General features: G+C 46.3%; 1 protein-coding gene across 1 annotated transcript in view; it reads left to right on the top strand.

Moving 5' to 3' along the window:
• LOC135368510 (phosphatidylcholine:ceramide cholinephosphotransferase 2-like) overlaps window positions 1-15,438 on the top strand; it is a 52,465-nt gene that overhangs the window by 329 nt on the left and 36,698 nt on the right. The window lies entirely within an intron of this gene.

Below are 15,438 nucleotides of genomic sequence, written 5' to 3'. Positions count from 1 at the left end.
TTACGACAGTATTTGAAAGCTTGCGACTCTTGAGTCCGACTGGCAAGCGGGCGAGCATGGGGAAGAATGAAGCGGATACTGCTCATTATACCCACGGCATAGTGTTGCAGGCTGGTACATTATAACACAATGTGTTGCACAAAGTACATGTGTGTACAAAGTATGTGCTATATGATCATGTTTTCTTCGGATGGTCAGTTGTCGAAATGTGTATGGACCAGATCTAGCCTCAGGGCATACCCTATGAGTTGATGTCGTTCTGTTTGTGTACACACCGAGGCGGTGCAGCGGGTACCTTGACGAAGCAATTAGAGGGGGACATAGCTGCGGTAACATGTGAGTCATGGCGAGACTAGCTTATTTCCTGTCACGCCCCCACATTGTCTCTTGGCAGCGACAGATGTAACGCCACCCGTGCGTTCCTTTCGCTATGTGAAATGTGCTTTACAATCACCACCAGTGCCGCCAAACATACTATCGAAGCTGAAAAAAAAAATGAAAAAAAAAAAACTACTTCAACAGGTGCCTGTGCTGGTCTCTATCCACAACAGATCATTACTGAGCAGCTTCATTGCAGTAGAAAGCCGATTTACCGTTAATACGTTTCGCAGCGCCCCTGCACATACACAAGCAGGAGGCCCAATTCATTGATACGAAACTCACAGTCGCACGGCACGATGATAAGGTTCTGTCTGTGGACACATTCTCATCTGATCAAACAAATAGGGGTCGGGCACGCACTCCGTGTTTTCGCGGACTTCATCCTGAGTATTCATTCCGTTGTGTGCGATCGATGGGCCGGTGGCACGTATGTTTTCATTCACCAGATTGTTGTTTCTCCAACCACGATCGGCTGGTGGATTACGTTACGACCATTTTATGCGCTATATACCTGTTACGCGACAATGTTACACCTTGCACATAGCTTAGCGATGCAACGTCGGAAACCAGAGTTGGCATAATATATCGTGAAGGAGGGGTAGATAAGACTCAACGCGGAGGAAATCTTTTTGGGTGCGTTTATTTTAGGTATATTTTTCTGTAGTGTTCAAGAATTCACGTTTGAGATATCTTCATTTCGTGAATGATCAACAAAGTACGATTTTTTTCTCCCTTTCTCTCTCATCTTCTGAGCTCCGCAACAACCGTTTCTAAGGCCGACACCAAAAAATCTGTCGTCATTATGCAACAGACATCACCGAAATCCACCAGCCTAAGACATACTTGGAGGCACATTTCCTGGAGGCGCTTTACGAGTTTGCAACCGCAGTTTGTATCGCGGAATGGTCTGGACATCTGTGTCGATCCCATGACCCTCTTCACCGGTGGTACTCGTTACGGAGAGCAATCAAGGTCGCTAGGTGTTCGTGGAAAGGATTATTCCACTATGACGGAACACAGACCGTTGCGTCAACGCCGTTGCGTAATCGCGGCATCGTTATGCGAAGTACCACTTGCCTGGAGCCCCTCTGACCGCAGTGCTTTCTGGCAAATCGAAGGGAGCGGGCGTATGAAGGAATGCGAAAAATAATTACAGTCGTGCCTGGTTAATATGCGCGGACAATGAAAAGGACGAATAAGCCATTAAGACATGCCCTGCAAGTTATGATGTGGGATCGTTATTTCAAAGAAAATTTTAAGCGAAATTATTTAGAGAGTGCTTTGAAAAGGACAAGCATTCGGAAGTTTTATTTCTAGCTGCTTGCAAAGTTTCAAATGTGGAGTGTGTATGACATACGTAGAACTGCGTGAATAGTTATGTAATCGGAGCGAATAGCTATATGTAACAGAACGGAACACTCGTAAAGCGTATGTATACGGATATGTCGCATACATACGTGATATCTGCACACGGAACTTTGTACGAAGCTGCGCTCGCTTTGTTTTATACGCCATCTCTTCTGGTGTTTCGGGGCGTACGGTGCAGCCCCGGAACTGTTCAGTGTGGAAGAAACATCGATTTCATTCGAAATTCGAATTCGATTTCATTCGGGTCAAAGTTTGATCCGAATACATCCGAATATTGGCACGCCTAAACGTACGGAAATCTCTTGTCTACTCTGGCTGCATGCAATCCGCGCTGAGGCGTCCTGTCCTGGAGCTGATGGTAAGCACTTGAACTGAACGAAACAATCGGAAGAATCGCAAGAGAGAGAACACGCACATACAGGATTGACTGCACACTGGATTAAGGGAGAGAAATACAATATTTTCAATAACGTCGCCGAACCGTGAACTGTATAACGTCTTTACGGCAAACACCAGAGCGCCATAAACGTAATGGATAGGTGGAGTCACGCGCGTGTCGTTTTATCTCTAGGCTCGGTTTGTACATTGTGTCCACCCTTAGGGAGGAAGTCCTTGGTGGTCTCATGATAAGTTATGGACGTGTGTCTTTCCTATAGAAGAGTGCAGCAATGAGGAGACCGTTTACGACCTGGCGTCCGCCGAAAGAGAGCTTCGAAACACGGCCGATAACGGTACACACTCGTCGTTAATGGACGTGGCCAGCTTTATATTTCTTACGCGGGTAGTATATGGCCCAGTTTTACAGCCAAGACTTCGACTATCTGGCGGACGGAGGTGCATGTCACGACTTCGGTATATTTCATTTCGTCTGACCGGCTGGTCATTCTACGGAATCACCTCTTTCTTCAAGTGCGATATTAATATAATTAGCACAAATTTTTCGTCTACACCATGCTTTAAAAAAAGGTGGGCTAGTCTATGATGACTGCGTCTTGGATGTTTGTAACCGTGAATATGAAAACAATGAAGCTTTCATGTACAGCAGTCTACATTCCTTTAGGTTTTGACAATTCCACTTCGTAATCATTTGTTTTAAATGTCGGCCATTAAGTCAACTGAATCACTTTGCAGTAAGTGATTAGCTTATCTCATGTCAAATGCTATTGGTCAATAATGGGAACCGATCAAGGAAGGACCACTTTTCACATGCACTGTGGAAGCAAAACCTCGACACACAACGTTCCGACGGAGCCATTGCAATTGCGGAATGATATCGTTATCACTCCTGATTTGTGCAGAGTGTCACAAAAAGGCGTACGCGTCCCGTTTTCAACAAATCAGGGGAGGGAAGTACGTAATTCTGGATGATGGTTGGCCGGGAGCGTACATTTCTGCGCGACAGGGCGTTGAACGAGTGCAGTGAAGCGTCACTCGATTGTCCGCAGAGTGAATTATCTGTCGGTAAAAGAGACGTTGAAGTAGATAAAGGAGTGTGTTCACGATAACGGTTCCGGAAGCACGATAAGACAATCGCGCATATGTCCTTCGATTTGACAGACATCAATCTGACATTGTTGATCCCGAGTCTGGACAGCTTCCTTTATCGATCGCATCGGTTTCTTTGCGTGCCTCCGATGAACTAAAACTGTGTATATTATATGTTACCTCGCGGATGCGTTAGGTATGGCTATATAGCACAGCAAACTCGGCTTGCAGGATAAACGTAAGGTCTGTACAGGTCACAGGGGACATCTTAGGTAGAGGGATGTGATCAATATGCCAAACCCTGGTCTCCTAGGTTACGGAGACTCAAGTAGCTCTCATCAAGTGATCCTGACAAGAGGCAAATTAATGACCGATCGGCGCTCCGTGTATGAGGCTGTGCGGGGATTATGTCGCGGGAATATGACTTCCGAATGCCAGTGAACGTATACGGACGTTGTTCAAGCCAATGGCGCATGCCAAGTTCGAGTAAGGTTTCTATCCTCGCAACTACTTCTATGTTCACGACTCCACGTTTGTCGTGGAGGTGCATTTTGTTATAACGGTCGTATACCCTCTTTCAGACGACCGTGCAGAATCAGGTGCGCGTCTCGTGCGTGAGGAAGAATACCATTTGTGTAAGTCAATGGATATTGACTGTCGGAGGCAGCAAACATTGTTCAGGGACATCCAACGAACGAATCCTTTATTGCTCCCTCTCAGAAAAAAATGGTGTGGAAAGGTGGTAACTTCTATAGTTAGCACCTACACTCTTAAAAATGAACTTCACCGCATAGCGCGTTCCTAGCCAACCATCATCTCGAATGACATCGTTCTCTCGTTTTGTTGAGAACGGGAGGCGTACGCCTTTTCTGTGACACTTATTCAGTTCATAATTGTCACAAAAATAGCGTACGCCTCCAGTTACCAGCAAATCAGAGGAGAGAACGATGTCATCCGAGAGGATGGGTGGCTAGGAGTGTGCTATGCGGTGAAGTGAGTGTAAAAGGGTGCTAACCTTGCCTGCACTCTTAAAAATGAACTTCACCTCATAACACACTCTTAGCCAACCATCATCTCGAATGATATCGTTATCTGACCTGATTTGTCGAAAACGGGAGGCGTACGCCTTTTCTGCGACAATTATGACCAGCATAAGTGTCACAAAAAAGGCGTACGCCTCCCGTTCCCAACAAATCAGGGCAGATAACGATATCATTCGAGATGATGGTTGGCTAAGAGCGTGCTATGCGGTGAAGTTCATTTTTAAGAGTGTGTTACCGCCTCTTTGCAGGTGCGCAGCACAAAATGTGTGTAAGAGCTGTTATTACAGTCACAGAAGCATTGAACATTCAGGGAGTGTTGCTTTCCCAGCATTGACAGTGCGGTGGACATTGAGCACGTTATGTATACAACGAAGATGACTGCAACTAAAATTTGTTTCGGGATTTGCGCTAATCTGTTGTACCGGCTTCAACCAGGTAGCAGGTACACTTTAAGAAAGAAAAAAAAAGGAGTAAAGCAGGGAGTAATTGCAGCTTCTACCCCCTAGATTGCAATTACTCCCCACTTTAGTCCTCTAACCCCGATATTTACTCCCCAGGACTGCAAATTGTCACTGAACTTCGAAGATGGTCTTCCGAATGCAACAGTCTACGTAAATATGGTGCTTTGGTCAATTTGATGGCACAAGGCTGTATAACTTTGCCAACTTAGCGATTTTCCACCCACACAGAGTAAGAAACAGTAAGCGCTTCTTTTTTCGCAAATTATGCCCTATATATGTCACAAGATTATGTATCACTCGATATATCACGGTTGAAGGTTTGATTCAAAGTATTATCATGCATGCACACGAATTATGTACCTGAGACCCTTAGAACAGAGCGTGAAACGCAGTCTCCAATCTGTGACATTCACATACTCCCGAAGGGGACCATTTTTTGTGGCAATGCATTTAGTGCCGAAAAGAAGTAAAGTTACTCCTTTCTTTCTTAGAGTGTAGAACTTCGCAACGTTTTAGGCACGACGTATGCGACAACTATTACCTCCTGAAAGGTGTAACTGCTCCACCGTTTTTCTAAGAGTGCTGCCGCCACGTGTTTATTGGAATGAGCCGGGCTTATCGCATCCTATAAGACGATGCAAGAGCTCTGAAAGGCATCCGTATATAGCGTATACCGTACCGTGGGTACAGTTGCTGCGATGCAATCTCGGAAGATTTGTCTATGCGATAGCCCGAGCCCTCACTGCTCTCACGTCACAATTCCCGTCGGAATTGCGCTCATAGTTGTTTAGGGTCAGCACTGTGTCGAAGTTGTCACCGCGGCGGCCAAACTACATTGCATGTGGACAACACTGGGTCCAAAACGAAACGAGTTGGCTACGTGTCTGTTACGTAGCCATCAGGAGCACTAAGTCAGTCGGGAACATGGATCACTGTTGCGCGACGAATCGGGTATTATCGTGTCGAAGTTCTCACCAAGTGCGCATTGCTCGTCAACTATGGCGACAAAACTACATTGCATGCGCATAACACTGGGTCTAAACCAGGGAAGGATAACGGACGTATTTTGGTTATCGTTTCCATTTCCGTTAGTGCTATATTTTCGGCTCCGTTATCCGTTTCTGATACCGGCCTCTCAATTTCGTTTCCGTTATTGTTTCCGGTAATGGAACGGTTACAGAGCCGCGGGAGGACGGCCCTTCCGGCTCTCTCAGCACCCTGTTTTGCCCAAATGCTGCTTCGGTGTCACGCGTACACACTACGCAAGTAACTTTATGTCGTTGGGATGCGCACATCTTGCAAGATAACAATATTTAAAAAATGTAGGAACATGTCTTCAGCCTTCAGTCACTCGGAGTCCAGCAACTCCAGATGGGCTTAACCTTCATCCAATGTCGCATTTATGAGCGGACGCTCTGAGTAGTAAATAATACTGCCATGACCACGGTGAAATGAAAAAAAAAAGTACAAAATAAGTAACTAAGAATCGTAGGCTGCCACCCTCTTGCTATGGTGGAGTATAGTCATGTGTTGATGTCATGGAGTTATGAGGACTGGGACGAGGTAAGCGACGGATGCACCCTCGAGATCCAATATTGCGCTTTATTTCCATGCTCTCGTGTAGTATTTAGAGCATTACACGAAATGGAGTCATCAAAATGCAAAAACAAAATATGAAAAGTCACTCAAATGTCATCGCTCAAGAGGAATAGCCATTACCCGAATTCAATACCGGACGGTGAATTTGTTTCCGTTTCCGGTAATGGAGGACCGTGGTATGAGTTTCCGTTACGTTATCGTTACCATCTCCAATTTCGGTAATATATCGTTTCTGTTTCCGTTACCATTACCGTTACCCTTCCCTGGTCTAAACAAAAAGTAGTAGGCTACATGTCGGCTACGCAGCCATCAGGAGCAGCAAGTCAGTCGGGAACATAAATCACTGTTGCGTGACGAATCGGGTATCATTGTGTCGAAGTTGTCACCAACTGCGCATTGCTCGTCAACTATGGGGACAAAACTACATTGCATGCTCATAACACTGGGTTTAAACCAAAAGAAGTTGGCTACGTGTCGGCTACGTAGCCACCAGGAGCAGCAAGTCAGTCGGGAACATGGATCGCTGTTGCGTGACGAATCGGGTATTATTGTGTCGAAGTTGCCACCATCTGCGCATTGCTCGTCAACTATGGCGGCAAAAATAAACATTGCATGCGCATAACACTGGGTCTAAACCAGAAGAAGTTGGCTACGTGTCGGCTACGTAGCCATCAGGAGCAGCAAGTCTGTCGGGAACATGGGTCACTGTTCCATGACGAATTGGGGAGTATTTGCCACTAGACGTCGCCCCGAACCGTTGTGGCGTTGTGAGGCTTGTGTTGTGTTTGTCGTTCTACATTTCATTTACGGTACCTTTAACCCAAGACCCCCCGCGAGAGACCCATGTTTGGGATTTCCTATCAACAACGGCACCTTTAGGCAGTTACTGATCGACGATTGACTCGTGACCCTACCGGCAAACAAACAAACCAAAAAGAACCGAGTTCAATTACTCAAGCCTGGGGTCGAGGATCCGATGCCTGGACATATCGCCGCATCTGGCGCCTACTGAATAATTCGGTCCTGCTTTCGTCCTGATGAAGGTTTTCCGGTCGAACATTGCATTGTTATTCGAAGCGCCACTTCGCGCAGAATTTTTTTTCTTCTTCTCTTTGCTCCTGGTTACTGGAGGTAAACGCGAGGGCGTGAAGTAGCAAAGAGAACGGGTACTCTGCCCACTCGAAGGTCTGTGCGTAACGCATTGTGTATCACGTTGTTCAACCCGTTGTACAATATAGAGAACGCACTGCTTGTATGTGTCGATGGGTACGCCGCTGGAGCTCGAGGGCTGAACAAAGAGCCCGACGAACCGGGATTTATATTTATCAATAGACCTCTACCGAAGAAACGTCACCGTGACGTAATGATGACGTTGGTAGACATAGTGAAACCGAAACAGCGTGGCCGGAGAACACGGCCATTTCACAATGCCGTGACTTTCGTGAAGTAATAGACCTCTACCCGAGAAACGTCATCATGACGTTGGTAGACAGACTGAAACCGAAACAAATCGGAAGGGGATGGCTGGGTTCCACGAATGGAGACCTGTTCGCTTCCTCCTATTGAAAGAAAAGTAGGACCGAAGGTCACGTCCTTTTCAGGACCACCGTAATCCCCTCAAGACCGTGGCTTTCGGGCGCAACTTTGTTCGCCTCTAGCTTCGAGCGTAGTTCAACTCTACCAAATTGGTGGCGCTGTGGAAAACTATGACGTCGTCATTTGTTTACAAACAGGGAGTGGTCTATTACTTCACGAAAGTCACGGGTGACTTCTTTGTACTAGTGGTACACACAAATGAGGTTACGTTTTTAGTCGCTTTCGCGTCTTCATTCGCGTTCCCAGTCCACCGCGGAAAGAAAAGAAGTCTTCGTTCCAAGAGTTGCAGCGTCTGAACGTCAATGCTGTAATACTGGAATGTGGTTTGTTATTACGACTCATTTTGTGCTACCTTTGTATAGAGACACCACGTGCACTACGAGAGAAACTCGTGCCCTTCAGGCTACGAGATGGAAGGGCCCGGTAGCCATCTTTAGAAAGGGCTACTGAACAGATAGGGCTACCGGTAGAATAGAGCAGAACAAGGCAATACAACTAGTAATATGTAAAGAATTGCAAAAAAAAAATATTACAATATGCCACATTTAAACGTGGCTTTCTTGTGACCTATTGATTTTTTGCTACAGTAGTTCCAGTCTACCAAGTTGGCGGCGCTGTTGTATCATCTGATGTCATTTGTTTTTAAACAGGGATAGGTCTGTTCTAAAATGGTGTTTCAAACTTCTCGTTTCGTGAATTTTAAAAAACGGCAGCCCTCATGACAGTACATCATGGATGTACGCAGCACAGAAACGAAGACAGAATTGTTAGAACATAACGAAGACTGTACTTCGCAGGGTGATAAGCACTTCGCAGGGTGATAAGCATGAGCAGCACGTGACAACAAAAGCAACACCGAGTAAATAGCGAGGAGAACAGGTGGGGAATTCTTTGTTGGGGTTAGAGCAACGTGAAGTTCGTTTTCAATACTGTACACGGTGATTTAATACCCTAGCCAGACGGAAAACTTAATGTATTAAAAGTAATGGCAGTAACATCACCTCCTAACCAACCATCGTCTCGAATGAAATCGTTCTCTCCCCTGATTTGTTGAAAACAGGAGGCATACGCCTTTTCTGTTACAATTATGTCCCGCACAATTGTCACAAAAAAGGTGCACGCCTCCCGTTTTCAACAAATCAGGGCAGATAACGATATCATTCGAGATTATGGTTGGCTAGGAGCGTGCTATGTGGTGAAGTTCATTTTAAGAGTGTAGGGTATTAATCTATCGCTTTAAATATGGAACGTTTACTGAGTTGCGTGACTATATATTACAAGCTAATTTCGATGGGATAAAACAGTAGGGACGGGTGTCATTATTGGCTTTCTTTCTTGCTTGCTTTTTTTTTTCTTTTTGCTTTCTTATCCTGTGTGTACCGATGTCACAAAGGCATGATATGTAGATGTGCTGCAATGGGTTCTCTCAAAGTAAGAAAGGCGCACGAATTTTCTCTCAAAATGGAGAAAGAATCCGCATACCATAGTCCGCAGGCTGTAAAAGGCGCCGAATATCTGTACGCGAAAGCAGTACTATATATGCGCATCCCTACGCGCGGTTTGGAGTACATGCAGAATACGTGACACCCAAATAAGTTCGAACGCATTTGCATAGTTTACATGCGGCCAGATGGCTGGAACGTATTGTACTCTCGTTCGATGGATGAAATATTCACTCGAGATAGTGATATCTGATTATATATCTGCAAAATAGGGCACTTTCCCTGCCCGTTTTGCACGATGTGCCCTGAAAAGTTTATTCATTCGTCTTTATCCGACGCCCCTCGTCTCTACAACGCGTCTTTACCAAATGACAAACGTTTTGTGGACTGCGCACTGCTGACTTTGCGCGACGCCGACCCTTACGACTGCAGTACGAGTGCGTGGGCTTCCGGTTCCGGCAGATGCTTGCCTAAACGCTTAAAAATGATGGTGGTGGTGGTGGTGGTGATAGGGCTTGCCGTGCTTAAAAATGATGGTGGTGGTGGTGATGGCGATAGGGCTTGCCGTTGTCGGCTTAAAAATGAACTTCACCGCATAGCATGCTTCTAGCCAACCATCATCCCGAATGACAACATCCTCGCAAATGATTTGTTGAAAATGGGAGGCGGAGCCTATTTTGTGCATTATGCCACGGCACAGAATAAGCTCCGCCACCCGTTTTCAACAAATCAGGGCAGATAACGATATCAACAACAACAGCAGATAACAATTATGAACAGCATAAGTGTCACAAAAACGGCGTACGCCTGCCGTTTTCAACAAATCAGGGCAGATAACGATATCATTCGAGATTACGGTTGGCTAGGACCGTGCTATGCGGTGAAGTTCATTTCTAAGAGTGTAGGTGCGATTTGGCGTGCCGAGGCAGTGGCAAGGGCCTCATTCGGAAGGACAGGATACGAACTTTCCTATATTTTCCACAAACACACACACATCCGCAGATCGAGGCGGGCGGCACCTGTTGAACGAAACGGAAAGGATGGAAGCCGACGCTAGCAATCAAGAAATGTGGGTTCGATTCCCTCGGCTGCCTGGCTTTGGCCAATGGCTGCCCTATTTCGTCGTTCTTTGGCAGGGGACCCCTTAGTGCGGTGTGTATACATCAAGTGCGCATGGCTTCAGTTTGATTGCTTGCCATCTAGCTGTTCTATGTTTGTTTCGCCGAGCAGTGAGTCAACACACACTGCTCTATACCTGTGTTTGGAACCATGTATTTGAAGTGAGGCGCCTAAAAAGAAATTCAGTTCTTTTTCCTATAATTACGCCAGCTCCCATACGCGGCTGTGCAATCTACGCCCTTTCAGTCAGTTTGTATTTCGTCGCGCTTTTTGGCAGCTATGAGCGGAGCAAGAGGGAAGCAACTCCACCAGGAGTACGTGGTGTGTGGCGTTGATGCCACCAGGGACCTGCGTTTCTGGAAACCTCGTGCAACTCGACTCTATTTTTAAGTCCCTCCTTTAACTCCGCGCCTTCGTCCTTGAGAAAAACAAAAATAGGCGCGAAGCCTGGACGATGTACGGCACGGGTCATTACAGCTAGCTAAATATCTTGCGGCGGCTCATCTGAAATTTCCTCTATAAATAAGCGGTTCATATTTTGCCAGGCACCGCGCCTATGACTCTGGCTCTGTAGCCCGCCTCTCTGAACGAGGTTAGTGTAAGTCGGCGTGATAGCAATCGCTTTTCGTGGTCCCACCAGCTCATAAATGGGCTACCACGCCATCAAGGATCTTATGTATAACGATCAAGAGTAGATTTACGCGAAAGGTGAGACAGGCTATGCAGGATATAGGACTGTGGATAATTTCGACCACCTGTGGTTCTTTACCGTGCGTCGGAAATCTTGAGCCCAGTAAATCAGCTCACTCTGAGCTGAGCATGCTACCGAGGCAAGCGGACGTCTTCTTTGTGGTTCGCTCTTAGAAATGCACTTCACCTTATAGCACGCTCCTAGTCAACCGTCATCTCGAATGATATCGTTATCTGCCTTGATTTGTTGAAAACCGGAGGCGTACGCCTTTTTTGTGACAACTATGAACAGCATAAGTGCCACAAAAAAGGCGTACGCTTCCCGTTTTCAACAAATCAGGGCAGATAATGATATCATTCGAGATGATGGTTGGCTGGAGCGTGCTATGTGGTGAAGTTCGTTTTTAAGAGTGTTGGCTACGTGGGTTGCATGTTAAGCCCAGAGCCGCAGATTGTCGTCGGATGTGTTCCGCGTCGTAAGATTTCAGATTATGTTGGGAACACATCCCAACGGAAAAAGTTCCTTTTAAGAACCGGATATAAAAAACAGCTTCAGCCTTGTACGACTGCGCCAGGGCACTCGAGACACCACAGACCAAGGCCACGAAGACTCCATATACTGGCCAACTCGAGACGCCAGCATTGAAGTCCAAGAGATCACTGATGCGAGGGAGTTGGTTTAGATCAAGCGCAGATCCAAACACGGAAGGTCGTCTAAGGCGTTGGGTAACTATAACGGTTGGAGTTACGTGAGAATGCGTTTGGAAGGATGGACGGTTCGCTAATACATCGGGAAGAATGGCTGCCGGTTCAATTTGGAGACGTTGTACGTTATCTTTACAAGAAACAATGACGGCGGTGTTCAAAAAAATTTCATTGGCAATTTGTGCAATTACTGGTGAATCACTTCAGCCTTTCTTTATATTGACTGCGTGTTCTTTTACTCGTTCACTCAGGCATCGGCCGGTTCTGGCCTATGAGGGTGTACCTCGAAATAACGTGATCGAAATCCCCGTCGCAAAATAAACTACTGTAAATAAATGTTATCCTACTCTAAAATGCACAATCGCGTTCGGGAAACTGCCAACAGAGAACTTAGACTAACCTGGACGTAGAAATGCAAACACCTAACTTTGACTAACCTAATAATAAACTAACCAACGCGCTGTTCCGCCGTGTCCGCCCTGCTAAGCTTAACGGCCGCTAAGATGTTGCTTTCGGGACAGACATCGAAACCCCGTTAATTTGAGTGATCAAATAGTGACACCGTGTTTTTAAACACTGCATATCATATTTCGAAGCAATCGAGCATTCTCCTTGATTTTCCTTCTTTCGAGAACGTGAATTTCGACATCGGGGATTTCGCAACCGGAAATATCGAGGTTCCTCCCCCTCCGCACTTTAAGGGAATTGAATAAATCCCCTTATTCCTTTTGTGTTCGTGTTCCTGTTCGTGTTGTGTTCCTTTTGTGTTCGTGTCCAAGTAAAGATTAACTTTTACACTTGGAGGTTCTTTGCGGCACGGGATACAAGCGGTTCAAGTACTCGTATTGAGAGACACACGGTGCCCAGCACGCGTCCAGGGCGTAGTTGCAACACCCGAAGCACGACACTTCTAAACGTGACACACTGTGATGCTATTCGATTGCCTGATCCTCCGTTCTAGCATCCGCGTGTCATAGGATTCGCATCACGGAAGACGGCTGCTACACGAGCTGTGTCAGCGTGTTGACGTACCATTGTGCACCCTTCTTCCAAGAAGTGACGTCAGAGGCAAGTGCGATGTGCTTCGTTTAAACTGGACGGGATCACCTGGCACGGAGCCCACGCAGTGGTATAGTTAGAGACTAAACAAGCCTACGGCGGATGCATGGCCTCATTTAATTGTGGTTAGGTGCGAGGAAATGAAGCTAGTGTCGACGCGAAAGAACTGCGTGCTTTTGCGTTGACTGTTCGAGAGGTTTCGTTAGTGCGGTATCGAGCACATAGATGCGTTTATGTCGCAGAATATTCATATACAATATACGCAAATATGTATGGGTATAATTGAAGGCACGTGCTTCGGCGTCTCCTATTTCGAAAGTTTACATGCAAGGCGCTGCGAGCATTCTTCGGTGGCTTGAGAGGGGCGACTGTTCAAGCTGAGTACCTTTTTTCGCAACTGCATATGCGCATGCGCTGTGGCGCCGATCACCTTGGCTGCGCGCCGGACCAGGTTATCTCCGCGTTCAATAGATGGCGCTGGATGGGAACGATAAGAGTGGGGACACCGTGCGAATTCGTCGGTCCCACTCCAATGCCGGTTTTGCTCCTTCATGCTACCCACGTGGGTTTGTTTTAGCGCGTGCCGAGGATGGTTTGCTGAGGCACCGCTAGGATGTGACGCGAATGTGAAAAAAGTATATTTGTAATGGATTCCAAACTTCGAGTCTCATGTCATGGATGCACACAAAGAAACCAAATGAACACTATGAACACTACTAACTATATCTCTGCTGGGTCCGGGACAAGCATGAATGGGATTTTAAGTTTGCAGGTTTGAACCACGACCAACTAGATTATAACGACCATGTCATAGGCACCCTTTCCCAGCGCCGCATTTGGAAGCTAGCGGTGGCGCCACTCATCGGCCTGGTTATTGCTCCCTCAATTTCTGCAATACTTTGTACTTCAGCTTACCTCAGTATTTTTGTACAAGCGGTGCATGTCCCACGGGAGATGCTTCTTTCTAAAGTTGATTATCATCATTATTCTACGCATTTTCATAAGAGCTGTTGCTGTCGTCTGCTACGGTAGTCATACGTCCGCTTCTGCGCGCTCAACATTCAAATTTCCATTGTCTAATCATGATGCAGATCTCGCGGGCCGATAAGCAGCGCTCCTAACGGATCGTGCGGACGGGCTCCTTATAGGGGTCGCTGATTATGACATCGTATGGTCGTTATAATCTAGTAGGTCGTGGTTTGAACACAACAAAGACTTACGTGGCACGTAAATTGGTGAGGTATGCATCGTCCGCGGGGAACCTAAGGTGTAGTACATGGTGTCCACATGGCCAACCAACCAACCGCTGTACGGCGTTGCGCTTAATCGAAGACGTATTGCTCTGTAAAACATAAAATTAACACGAATTACTATATTATAATCACTCGCGACCAATGTGAAACGAGATCCACGGATGCCCGCAAGACGTCGCTGGATATATTTTTGTACCCGTATTTGTAGGAAAGATGCGATTTATGTAAAGCATGCTTTCACTGTCATATAGTAGCTGCGACTCTGTCTTATGCTGGTGTTTGAGAGTTGGTGATACGTATCTGTGTGTGTTATGTTGTGTGCGCCATTTCGTTTGTTATGTTGTGCTGCTCTTATCGCTTATCAGACTGTAGTTTCCGCAATCACTGCTGATCTTTCTCGTTATCGAACCTGGAGGTAGCAATCACTCTATCAAAAAACAATGTATTGTGTACCACAGCCAGACCTGTACAGTACCTTGAGTGAAGTATAATACCCTAGTCTGACGGCATACCTAAGTCCGTTGGCGGAACGGCCGTTACCTCACCTGGAGTCCAATCATATCATTTCGAATGACATCGTTCTCCGCCCTGATTTGTTGGAAATTAGAGGCGTACACCTTTGTTACAGTTATGCAGTTCATAACTGTAACAAAGGTGTACAAGAGTGTATAGGTGTGGGGCATAACAGAACCATCAATCGCCCGATTGAAACCAAACATTACACTTTCCAACAAAGCGAATGCACACAAATCGACGATCAGACATATGCTTGCCATGTCAAAGTCATGCCATGTCAATTTTTCACTGCGTCCTCGGTTTCATAGAACGAAATCAGCACGAATGTTTGGATAATGCATTGATAGCGAGTCCCAGCCACGTGCCATACATATTGCGTGTGGGTGGCATTTGGTGATCTCTCTAGGTGATCTATCACAATGACAGTGGCTGAGGTCTATAGGCCCGCCGTATCCGGCTAGACCGTCGGCGTCACATGCGCTAGACCGTTAGACGTTACCGGCGCCAGACAACACCGGCTCTCCCCCTCCTCCTCTTCCATTCAGTGCTGACAGTTGTTAAAATTGAAGGGAAAAAGAGCAAAGAAGTGAAGAAAGGGCGCGGACTAATTTAGCTGGATTTCATGAGAGGCTCACGCCAGCCAAGAGAATTTCGGTAATAAACAAGTTGATTCCATGGGCAACGGACGTCTCTTCGTTGGACCTAAAATATATCTTCAAAA

The sequence above is a fragment of the Ornithodoros turicata genome, chromosome 9, assembly GCF_037126465.1.
Source record: "Ornithodoros turicata isolate Travis chromosome 9, ASM3712646v1, whole genome shotgun sequence".
Lineage (NCBI taxonomy): Eukaryota > Metazoa > Arthropoda > Arachnida > Ixodida > Argasidae > Ornithodoros > Ornithodoros turicata.
The sequence above is the reverse complement of the archived record's forward strand: the minus strand, read 5'-3'. Positions and strand labels throughout refer to the sequence as shown.